Source organism: Chenopodium quinoa, unplaced genomic scaffold (assembly GCF_001683475.1).
Source record: "Chenopodium quinoa cultivar QQ74 unplaced genomic scaffold, ASM168347v1, whole genome shotgun sequence".
Lineage (NCBI taxonomy): Eukaryota > Viridiplantae > Streptophyta > Magnoliopsida > Caryophyllales > Amaranthaceae > Chenopodium > Chenopodium quinoa.
The window spans coordinates 21,219,244-21,230,795 of NW_018742204.1; positions in this window are offsets into that span (position 1 = coordinate 21,219,244).

Genomic DNA, 11,552 nt, shown 5'->3' on the forward strand with positions numbered 1-11,552 from the left:
GTGTACAATAATATTATTGTACATCCAAATCTTACACGTGCCACAAGGCCCATAAGCAATCAAGCCATTCATGAAAAGTTGAAAACAACAACAACAAGTCGATAATCATAATCCCCAATATTTTTCTCTCATGTTTGTTCAACCAAAAAAAAGAATATTGCAACCAAATTCAACCTCAAACCACAAAAAGATAGTTGTATCTGTATAGAATCTCAATTCCACTAATCTTAATTTTCAGCCTGCAATTGATTGACCTGTTGATGATCAAATTACGAACCCTAAATTACTCAAATTGCAATACTTGCTTTCAAATTTATTGATTAACAATTCCAGTTGATTTTTCCGGTCATATTTCCGAACCTTCAATTCAAATCATGGCATGAAATTAAAATATTTAACTCTCAAATCATAATTGAAGCTACACGATGGAAACAACTACAACTAGTATTTGGTAATGTCAGAATAAGCTAGTATCCTGTTGTTATTGTATTTGTTTTCATTTTATCGCAATTCTCGCTAATATTTATGGTGATGCTTTTGATTATTTTGTGGTGGTGTCTTTCACTTATAGCTTCAATGTCGTTCTAATACTGGTGTATCACAATTTATATTATCAAGGTACTATGCAATTTTATTGATACTGAGTATATTCATAGCTTTCTGTAAAATTGTTGTTGGTGCTTAATGCTTATGTATTATCAAGGTACTATGCAATTTTATTGAATATAAGAGTATATTTATAGCCCTATGTAAATATGTCATTTGTTAATTGGAAGAGAAAATCATTATATACAAAAAAAAAACAATTTTTTATTATGTTGTTTACAAGCCTATTAGTTCAATTGGTAGAGCACTCTATGCTTCTACATACGCATAGAGGATGTAGGTTCGAGTCCTACGTAGGCTATTTGTTGTACCATAGTATTAACTTAAGAAATAGTGATTCTAACTAGAGACGAAAGTGACCCTAACTAAGGGCAAAAGTGATCCTAATTGACAAAAGTGATCCTAATTGAGGACAAAAGTGACACAAATTGGGGATAAAAGTGACTCTAACTAAGGGAAGAAGTGACCCTAAGTGGGACAAAAGTGACCCTGAGCGAGAGAAAAAGTGACCCTGAGCGAGAGAAAAAGTGACCCTAACTGGCACAAAAGTGACCTTAATTGTGGGCAACAGTGACCTAACCAAGGGCAAAAGTAACCCTAATTCAAGACAAAAGTGACCCTAAGCAAGAATAAAAGTGACCCTAAGCGAGTGCAAAAGTGACCCTAACTGGGACAAAAGTACCTTGAGCAAGGCAAAAAGTGACCTTAATTGAGGGCAAAAATGATCCTAAGCAAGAATAAAAGTGACCCTAAGCGAGTGAAAAAGTGACCCTAACTGGGATAAAAGTACCTTGAGCAAGGCAAAAAGTGACCTTAATTGAGGGCAAAAGTGACCCTAACCAAGGGCAAAAGTGACCCTAATTTGAGACAAAAGTGACCCTAAGCAAGTGCAAAAGTGATCCTAACTAGGACAAAAGTGACCTTGAGCAAGGCAAAAAGTGACCCAAACCAAGGGCAAAAGTGACCCTAAGGCAAGACTAAAAGTGACCCTAACCAGCGCAAAAATAACCATAACTGAGACAAAAGTAAAGTGACTCTCACCGAGGGTAAACGTGACCCTAATCGAGACAAAAGTGACCTTACTCAAGTGAAAAAGTACCCCTAACCATGGACACAATTAATAAAGAGTGAAAGTGACCATAACCAAGGAAAAAGTAACCCTAATCAAAAGAACTTAATTAATTAAATGATCCTAAGTAAGTTATATAAAAATGGCCATGGTTACACGGTTACACCAACAATATGAATACACCAATATGTATAGGCTATGTGGGGCTTGAACCCACACCATGTACACTTATAGTACATTGCTCTACCTTTTGAGCTAATAGCCTTGATATTAAACACTTCAATTTCCAATGCTATTATAACTATTGCAACACAATCACACATTTAAAAAAAATAGCTAGTATGCTCATTAAAAGAAAGATAGAGAGAAACTTCATCAACAACTCTGGTGTCATCAAAAGTACATTGTGCCAATCCAAATCATCATCAGTAAATGAATCAAGCTCTTATCATAGTTGCATATTGACTATTACAATATCAGTTTACTTGCTCTAAAAGTTCTTGAGCCTCGAGATCCCTAAAACCATTGAATAAGTGTTATAAAAAAAGAAGGATGAACTTTGAAAGTTACAGTAGCAAAATTTATTAAGGGATGCTAGCAGAATCAAGCATCACAGCATGTTAAATTGAATAAAACTCAATGACTTGATTGTATTGATTACTCTTCACCCCATATATAATACAAGCTTAACCCTATTATAATAGGATTAGGAAACTACCAAAAATATATCATAGAGATATTCTAGGCATAAATTATGATACAAAATATATCCTAAAATATTCCCTAAATATATCCCGCAATACCCCCCCTCAAGTTGGAGCATGTGGGTCAAAAATGCCCAACTTGGAAAGAAGATGATGAAACTGGTTCTTCCCAAGCGCCTTAGTGAAAATATCCGCCAATTGTTCCTTAGTGGAAACATAAGACGGTGCAATTAGGCCTTCCGTAATGGCGTCACAAACAATGTGACAATCTATCTCAATGTGCTTCGTCCGTTCATGAAAAACTGGATTTCTGGCTATATGAAGTGCAGATTGACTATCACAAAACAATTTGATCGCTTTAGGGTGTTGAACCCCCAAACTCAAAAGTAAAGCTTTTAACCATTTCAACTCATGAGTACACGACGCCATTGATCTATACTCAGACTCGGAGGATGAAAAAGAAACTGTAGGTTGTTTCTTGGTTTTCCAAGAAATAGGAGAATGACCAAGAAACACAAGCCAACCTGTTAAAGAACGACGCGTTAGAGGACACGCCGCCCAATCCGAGTCACACCATCTCTGCAAAGTCAGATCACTATCTGCACTCAACAAAATACCTTGTCCCGGGGTGCCCTTCAAATACCGAACGACCCTAAGAGCTGCTTCCCAATGCTCAACACGCGGCTCTTGCATAAATTGGGAGAGAATATGAACAGAATAAGCCAAATCAGGTCTCGTAACTGAAAGATAAATGAGCCTCCCTACTAATATGCGATATGACTCGGGATTTTGCAGAACATCACCATTGGCAAGACCAAGCTTATGATTTTGTTCAATCGGAAATCCACTTGGTTTTGCCCCTAACAATCCTGCTTCAGAAATAATATCCAAGGTGTATTTTCGTTGACATAAAAACAAACCGGACTTACTACGAGCAACCTCTATGCCCAAAAAATATTTCAAAGGACCAAGATCCTTCATCTTAAAACAATCAGAGAGATAAGCCTTGAACACAGATAATGCAGCGGAATCATTCCCAGAAACAATAAGATCATCAACATAAATCAACACATTAATCTGAACAGTACCTCTAGTGTATGTAAACAGAGAGTAATCAGAGTAAGATTGTATAAAACCATACCCTTTCAAAGCCGCAGTCAATTTTTCAAACCAACACCTTGGAGCCTGTTTCAACCCATACAAAGATTTTCGCAGACGACACACCAAAGTTGGATCTGAACTCTCAAAACCCGGAGGTAATTTCATATACACCTCCTCTTCCAAATCACCGTGCAGAAAGGCATTCTGAACATCCATTTGATGAAGCTCCCAATTTTTAGAAGTGGCTATAGCAAGGAAAGCCCGAACTGTTGTCATTTTTGCGACTGGAGCAAAAGTTTCACCATAATCTATACCTTCCTGCTGATGATTACCAAAAACGACCAAACGTGACTTAAGACGTTCAATATCACCATTCGACAAATATTTTGTCTTATAAACCCACTGACTCCCTAGAGCTTTCTTGCCGGGAGGAAGATGCTCTAAGGTCCATGTTCCATTGTCCTCTAATGCCCTGATTTCTTCTTGCATTGAACGACGCCAACCATCCGATTTCATTGCTTCTCTGAAAGATTTGGGATCTTTACCCTGAACAACTGCTGCAAGAAACTTGCGATAATTCACTGAAAACATGTCACAATTTATATAGTGTGCTAAAGGATAAGGCGTACCTGAAGGAGGGATCGGAGACGTAGGGGACGGAGACGGACTATTAGCAAAAACGGAGTATGTCACATGATCATGAAGCTTCACGGATCGGTATTTCTCACAGTGCCCCCTACCCAAGACCTCGGGTTGAGGCTGCTGATCGAGTGGCGCTGCCGGAGTGTCGCTGCCACTCTGCTCGGGGCTGCTGCCAGACACGGCAGTGCTGCTGGTGCTGCTGCCAGAACCAGCGCCCGCTGGAATTTCCTCGGGCTGGCCAGCAGCAACCTGTTCTGTATGCGGGGCTGCTTGCTCTGTGTACGGAACGGGCTGCTCTTCCCCATAAAAAATAATTTCATGTTCACCAACATCACCCCATGTCACATTTTCTAAGAAATCCCCATGAAAATCATGGTCATTATCACACATTGTAGGCACTATATTGACAGCTTCCGTGCTTGCATATGGGAAAACTCCCTCAATAAATTTCACATCACGAGACACCAAAAACACCTTAGACTCAAGATCATATAACTTCCACCCTTTCTTTCCAAAAGGATATCCCACAAAAACACATTTTCTACTCCTACTAGCAAACTTGTCACCATTCGTTTTTTTATTATGAGCAAAACACAAACACCCAAAAGTACGAATAGCATCAAAAGAAGGAGGTTTATTGAATAGGATTTCAAAGGGTGTTTTATTTTGTAGCAAAGGTGTTGGAGTACGATTAATTAAATGAGCGGCGGCAAGAACACACTCCCCCCAAAAATAAATTGGCAAATTTGCTTGAAACCTCAAAGCTCTCCCGACATTGAGAATGTGTTTATGTTTTCGCTCAACCCTCCCATTTTGCTGTGGGGTAACCACACAAGAAGTTTGGAAAATAATGCCCGTAGCAGAAAAATAATCAAGAAGACAATTAAACTCAGTACCATTATCACTCTGCACAATTTTAATTGTTTGAGAAAATTGTCTATCAACCATTGTAATAAATGCCATAAACATTCTAAAAACTTCTGTTTTATCAACCAACAAATAAATCCAGACTGCTCTAGAATAATCATCAACAATAGTAAAAAAATAACAAGCTCCACATGACGAAGCATGTCTATATGGACCCCACAAATCACAATGTATTTTCTCAAAAACTCTAGAAGCCCTACTATCACTTAACGAAAATTTTTCTCTAGGATGCTTAGCACGCATACATACTTCACACCCCTTATCAAGACAACTTTTATTACTACTAACATGAGGAAGCAACTTAACTACTTTCTCGGAAGGATGACCCATGCGACGATGCCACAACTCCAAGCTTGAAATTTCTTTGTCAACACCGACATGATGCACCGAATCCGATTTGCTAAAATAGTATAGTCCGTCTCTCCTAGCTCCTGTTCCAATCAGCTCCTTCGTTTGGTACTGTATAGCACACATATAAGGGTTAAATTGGACAATGCAATTAAGTTCATCTGTTATTTGTGAAACAGAAAGCAGATTACAACTCAAATTAGGAACAAAAAGAACTCCAGTTAAAGTGATCTTGTCCGACAAACGAACAGAACCAACCAAAGAAGCCACAACAGTGTCCCCGTTGGGTATACCAACGGGACATTCAAAACTCTTTGTATCAAACAACCAAGATTCGTCTCCGGTCACATGATGTGTTGCCCCTGTGTCAATAATCCAAGAGGTAACATCAAACTTACCATTCAAGCGATGCTCGGGAACATTAGCATTACCGAACAAACCCATAATAGCCTTCCACTATTCACTTGAAAACACTTGACCATGAGAATAGCTGTCAGTTGAAGCACCCGAAACTGCATTTGCCCGCACCGTACTTTGACCCCGGCCAGCGGTGTACCTCCCCCTTAACCATTATCAATCGATGAGGGCCGACCATGAAGATCATAACACTTACTCTCAATGTGACCCTTCTTCTTACAATAATTGCAAGTATTGTCAGACCAACAATTAGAAGTCTCATGACCAATTTTCTTGCATTTACCACACACTGTACCACCATCACGGCCACAGTCAGAAGCTCCCCTGACTGCCCCTGTTCGTACAGCAAAGCCGAGAGCATCAGGAGGCTTTTGTTCATGCTCTAGCTTTGCCGTACGCACTCTTTCATCTTGTACCACCAATTGATATGCTCTATCTAGACTAGGGAGGGGATCTTGAGACAAAATATTTGTACGCAAAGAGGCATAAAAATCAGAATAAAGACCCATTAAAAAATCATGTAATTTAGCTTGTTCACGCCTAGCTTCATGCAATTGCCTAGCCGTACACTTCGAACAACAAGAACAAGAAATTAAAGGTTCATGGTGATCTAATTCTTGCCATAAAGCATGCAATTTACCATAATAAACAGAAACAGACATCGATCTAGTTTGTTCACACTTAGCAATCGATGATTTTAATTGTTGAATTCTAGGGCCATTGGTTTGAGCAAAACGTTGCTTGAGATGCTGCCATAAAAGTCTAGCCTCACGAAATTTAGAAAGGGACGAACTTACCTCTGGATCGATGGTATTGGTAATCCAAGAAATTAACATTGCGTTGATGGTCGTCCAATCTGATTGAGTGCACGGATGTACAGGGGCTAAGATCGAGCCAACCAAGAAGCCGAATTTTCGTCGAGCCTCCAACGCAGTCTGCATATCCGCAGCCCAATCTTCATAGTTATCAGTTTTGAGTCGTGTAGGGGTAATAAAATCCCCAGGTCGATCTTGCGACCCAAGGTAAAACGGTGAATTTGGTTTAATTTATGTGAAAGGAGGTGGCGGTGGAACATCATCCCCAGCCATTGTTTACGGGATAAAGAAACTCAAAAAATAAACCTTGCTCTTGATACCATGTTAAATTGAATAAAACTCAATGACTTGATTGTATTGATTACTCTTCACCCCATATATAATACAAGCTTAACCCTATTATAATAGGATTAGGAAACTACCAAAAATATATCATAGAGATATTCTAGGCATAAATTATGATACAAAATATATCCTAAAATATTCCCTAAATATATCCCGCAATACAGCAGCCATTACACAACGTGGAGCCTCCTCAACCCATACTCTCATCTCCACTAGCTTGGGCAAGTTTATGAGCAGCAACATTACCACATCTACTTACATGAGAGAAAGAGATAAGATTGTTAAGACTAGTAAGCTTAACAAAATCACTGATAATAACTTCCTGTTTCACATGCTTCAAATAAGAAAAAAGTTAAATGTTATCGGTCTCAAGAATAGTCTTACTAAGGCCAGCATCCATAGCAATTGTTAAGGCAAATCTTGCAGCACAAAGGTTTTCATTGATCTTCTCCCAAAGTGTCCAGCATTTCTCTTCAACCAAATTCCCTACAAAAGACACCAAAATAAATCCCACCAAGATTTATCCTTTGAAAATTTATCCCTCTCAATTTTCAAGTAATAAGGCAGTGATATCTAGTTCAAAAGACTAAACAATTTTTACTGTACTCAACTCTATTGTCTAATGCTTTTGTAAGTAGGATAATTCCCTTCTTTGCAAAAAAAAAAATCCATAAAAGTAAGGCCTAAAATTTTTTAAATACTACCATGCACTTTTTTAAAACTCTTTTATCTATTGTATAATGTCTATTTGGTTCAAAATTATCTGAAATTCGGAAAGCTACTCAATACATTAATTTCAATTTCTTCAATAAAGTATAATTTCATATTGCAGGATAACAAAAATTCTAATTCAATTTCTGTAGGGATTTGTCATGCATCTATATATCTACATACCCATTTTTGCTATAGTTGTTTAATTAATTAATTATTTTTTTTATTTTTTTCCTAATCGTCCAATTTTATGACAAATGTGTGGATTATATGTTTCTTGTATTATACATGAACTTACAATGACATTGCTCCACGAAGTTGACACTACTTGGAGTTGCTCAAACTTGTAAAACAGTATAGTTTAAACATCTTCGTAAAAAAAACAAAACAACTTGAAGACATACACTTCTTTTATGGTATGGTTCTGTCAACTATCTATTACTACCTTCATTCATATGTGCAATATTTACTAAATGTCTTCTTTCCTTCTTAATAAGTTGTCATTTCTCTATATTTATCTCTTAATCACGTACATTTCTATATTTCTCTCTCTCATTTAACACTCACATACAAATTTTACCTAGAAGTCAGTATAAAGGTCTTTATTGTACATAATTTGAGACAGAATTCATCCCTAACTCTAATTACATCATTATCAACCAAAGTAGCTAGCGAGAGCCGATACACATACAACCATTGTATGTTGTCCCTACATACAACACCATTAGAAATTTGACACATCAACAGAATATGGGAGAAAATTAGGAATCAATTATAAATTAAATTTAATGGAACTTGTGCCTATTATTTTAGCCAATAGAAACATTACAAATTAGAGTTGTATGTAGGGACCACGTACAACAATTGTATGCGTAGCCTTTATCGTAGCTATTTGTACAATTATTCACATATGAAGTTACAACTTTGTGCAAACTTAAATAATAATTAGGGTAAGTGTTTTCTCTTGATCAAAATGCTAAAAACTGCTCAATGCTACCGTCGAACATGCCAATTAAATTGCACAATAAACTGAAAAAGTATATTTTCCGGACGTTATTAGTTACAAGAACACGTGTAGGAAGAGCAAGGTACATATAATAAATTAGAGAAACTGCGTAGGTGAAAAGGCGGCAAGTCGGTTGTAAGAACGTTAAAGTTGAATGAAATAGCATAACTTAAGGCAAATATACTACGAGAAAGAGTAGTATCCTGTTTGTTTTGCAGTAATTGCGGTGAGATGAAGAAGATCTGATTTCTTTTGAATTTAACAAATGCGATGTCCCCCAATTAGCCATACATTTTTCTAATTTTTGGGATTGATTTTTGGGGGGTAATTTAAGTTTCACATGTTTGCAATCATGTATTGTTCACGCCTTTTTTTTAAAAAAAATAAATAAAATGGTTTAGATATTTTGTTAATAAAGATCTTAGGGATCACATTAAGTGGGAAGATTGGAAATTAATGTGTAGTTGCTTTTGCTTTGACTCTTTTCCATAATTGTTTGATTAAAAAAAAAGTTTCTTCTAATAGCTAGTTTGAATGTTTGATAATCAATTACTCACGTGATAACAAATAGAGGTAATATATTAAGAATAATGATTTATAAGCCTCTAATATATTTTCTAAATTGTACATTATTATTATGGATTTGTATGGTAACTTCATGCTTCGATTGATGTAATTATTGTTCGAATTCATCGGTAATTTTCACTCTAGATTTAAGAAGAAAAACGCTAAATAATATCATTTCTCATTATTTCATAATACAAATAGGAGTACATTTTGCTAAATTAAAGAAGAAAAGCGCTGAATAATGTCATAGCTATTGCTCATATACTTGTCCTCTTTCTTTCTTTAGTATGTTGATAGATGATATTGCTTGTCCACTTTCTTTCTTATTGTTTTATCTATTATGATATGTACAATCTTAAGAGTTGCTTATAAATGTTAAATGCATTTCTTAAATGGCTAAAAATTTGAAAATATATAATAATAAAATAATCGCGTGTTGATCACTGTTTTATAATTCATAATCTTTCCCTTTTAATCTTCTTATAAGCAACTCTTAATATCATATTTACCTTATCTTATTTTATTTCATTTCATTTCATTACCATATCCAATTCATTATTACCACTTGTAGGTGTGATATGGTACCCAATAATAATGCATTTTGTTGTAAAAACACATTATTGAAGTGGAAATCCATAAAGTATATGAGGGTTGAACTTTTGTGAAAAACTTTTCTAATGAGTTAAAAGGACACATCGAAGAAAAGTAATTGAAAAACAAACGTAAAATTTGACCAATTGACCTCCATCAATTAAGAAATAAGGGTTGAACTTTTGTGCATAATTAATGTTGCTAAATATTCTGAGTTCTGACATAGATTAAATAAACCCAAATTTTGATATAGATTGTTATTTCGAGTCACATTCTCGGGATTATAATGTGTGTTTGGGTAATTGTGTGTTTAGTATAGCTAGAGTGGTGTGACTGGTGAGATGTAACTAAATTCAGCCTTTAATATGATCTATATAATGTTGAGAGTTGAAATGATATTTATGACAAGGGGAGATTCTAAGGGAACACATTCTCACAATAAGTTGCAAGTGATAACCAACCTTAACATATTCCCTTTTTAATTCTCTCCGGTCCTTTGAAAATTGTCTCATAATTCTAGTGATCGTTTGATTGAAATTGGAAATAAAAATTCACTAAATATGCGAGTTATGATAATAAAAATTGATAAAGGAGTTGATAACTTTATCTTTTAATGTGCGAGATAAAATAAAATTAAAAAGAGATTGTAAGTACTATATTAACTCAAAGAATATTGGCTTTTAGGGATAAAATAAATTGAACCCGAAAAATATGTTGATGTTATTATGGGATCAAGGATATAATGCGTTTAAATTAGGGCTGAGCAAAATTACCCGAAAAACCGGAAACCCGTTTCGTTACCGTTCCGAAAATTAGGGTACCCGATCCGATAACCATAACGGTTCGGGTACCCGTTCCGATAATTTGTTATCGGGTATGGTTTTTGGGTATCATTTTAAAATTAACGGTTTCCCGTTCCGTTCTGATAAGCAATTATTTTGTTTTTTTTTCCTACTTAAATCTATCTTTTCAATATTTAAACTCTTACATTACTTCGTAATCACTATATAATATTAATAATTAGTAATGTTATTAATAATTTGGTCAAGATCATGTGGTATTGTTGTTAATTAGTGTTAAAAAATATCATAATAACTATTTTTGTAAGTTTTATTATCACTATTGGATACTTTATTGGGTACCCGATAACCGTTCCGAAAATCCGGGTACCCAAAGTCCGGGTACCCGAACTTATCGGTTCGAGTTATGGATATCACTTTTAGTGATATTGGTTATCGGGTACCCGAATCGTTACTACTAATGGTACGGGTACCCGTCCCATGCTCACCCCTAGTTTAAATCCTTCCTCACTCTTTCCCTCCCAATGAGCCTCAAATGAAACCTTTCAAAATGCAAAAAGTGCTTCCAATCATTTTTGTTATGACTTGAACTTGTTAGTGTTTGACAACAGTTAAAAAAATGTACACTAAGGTTCGGTTTCACCAAACCTTACCCTTTTTGGAATTTTGCAAGGTGAAAATTGAAGGACAAAGTAGTATTATTCATTTATTTGTAAAGTAAGAGGTACTCTATTACATTTTTACTTGCTTTAGTAATAAACATACTATAGTATCATTGATGTCGATGCTCCTTATCAACTAATTTTCCCGTTCCATTAAACTTGTCCCAGTTCAATTACTAAAATTTCTTTTTAAAGGAGAGAAAAAGAGATAAAAAACAAGAAAATGACAAAATAACAGCGT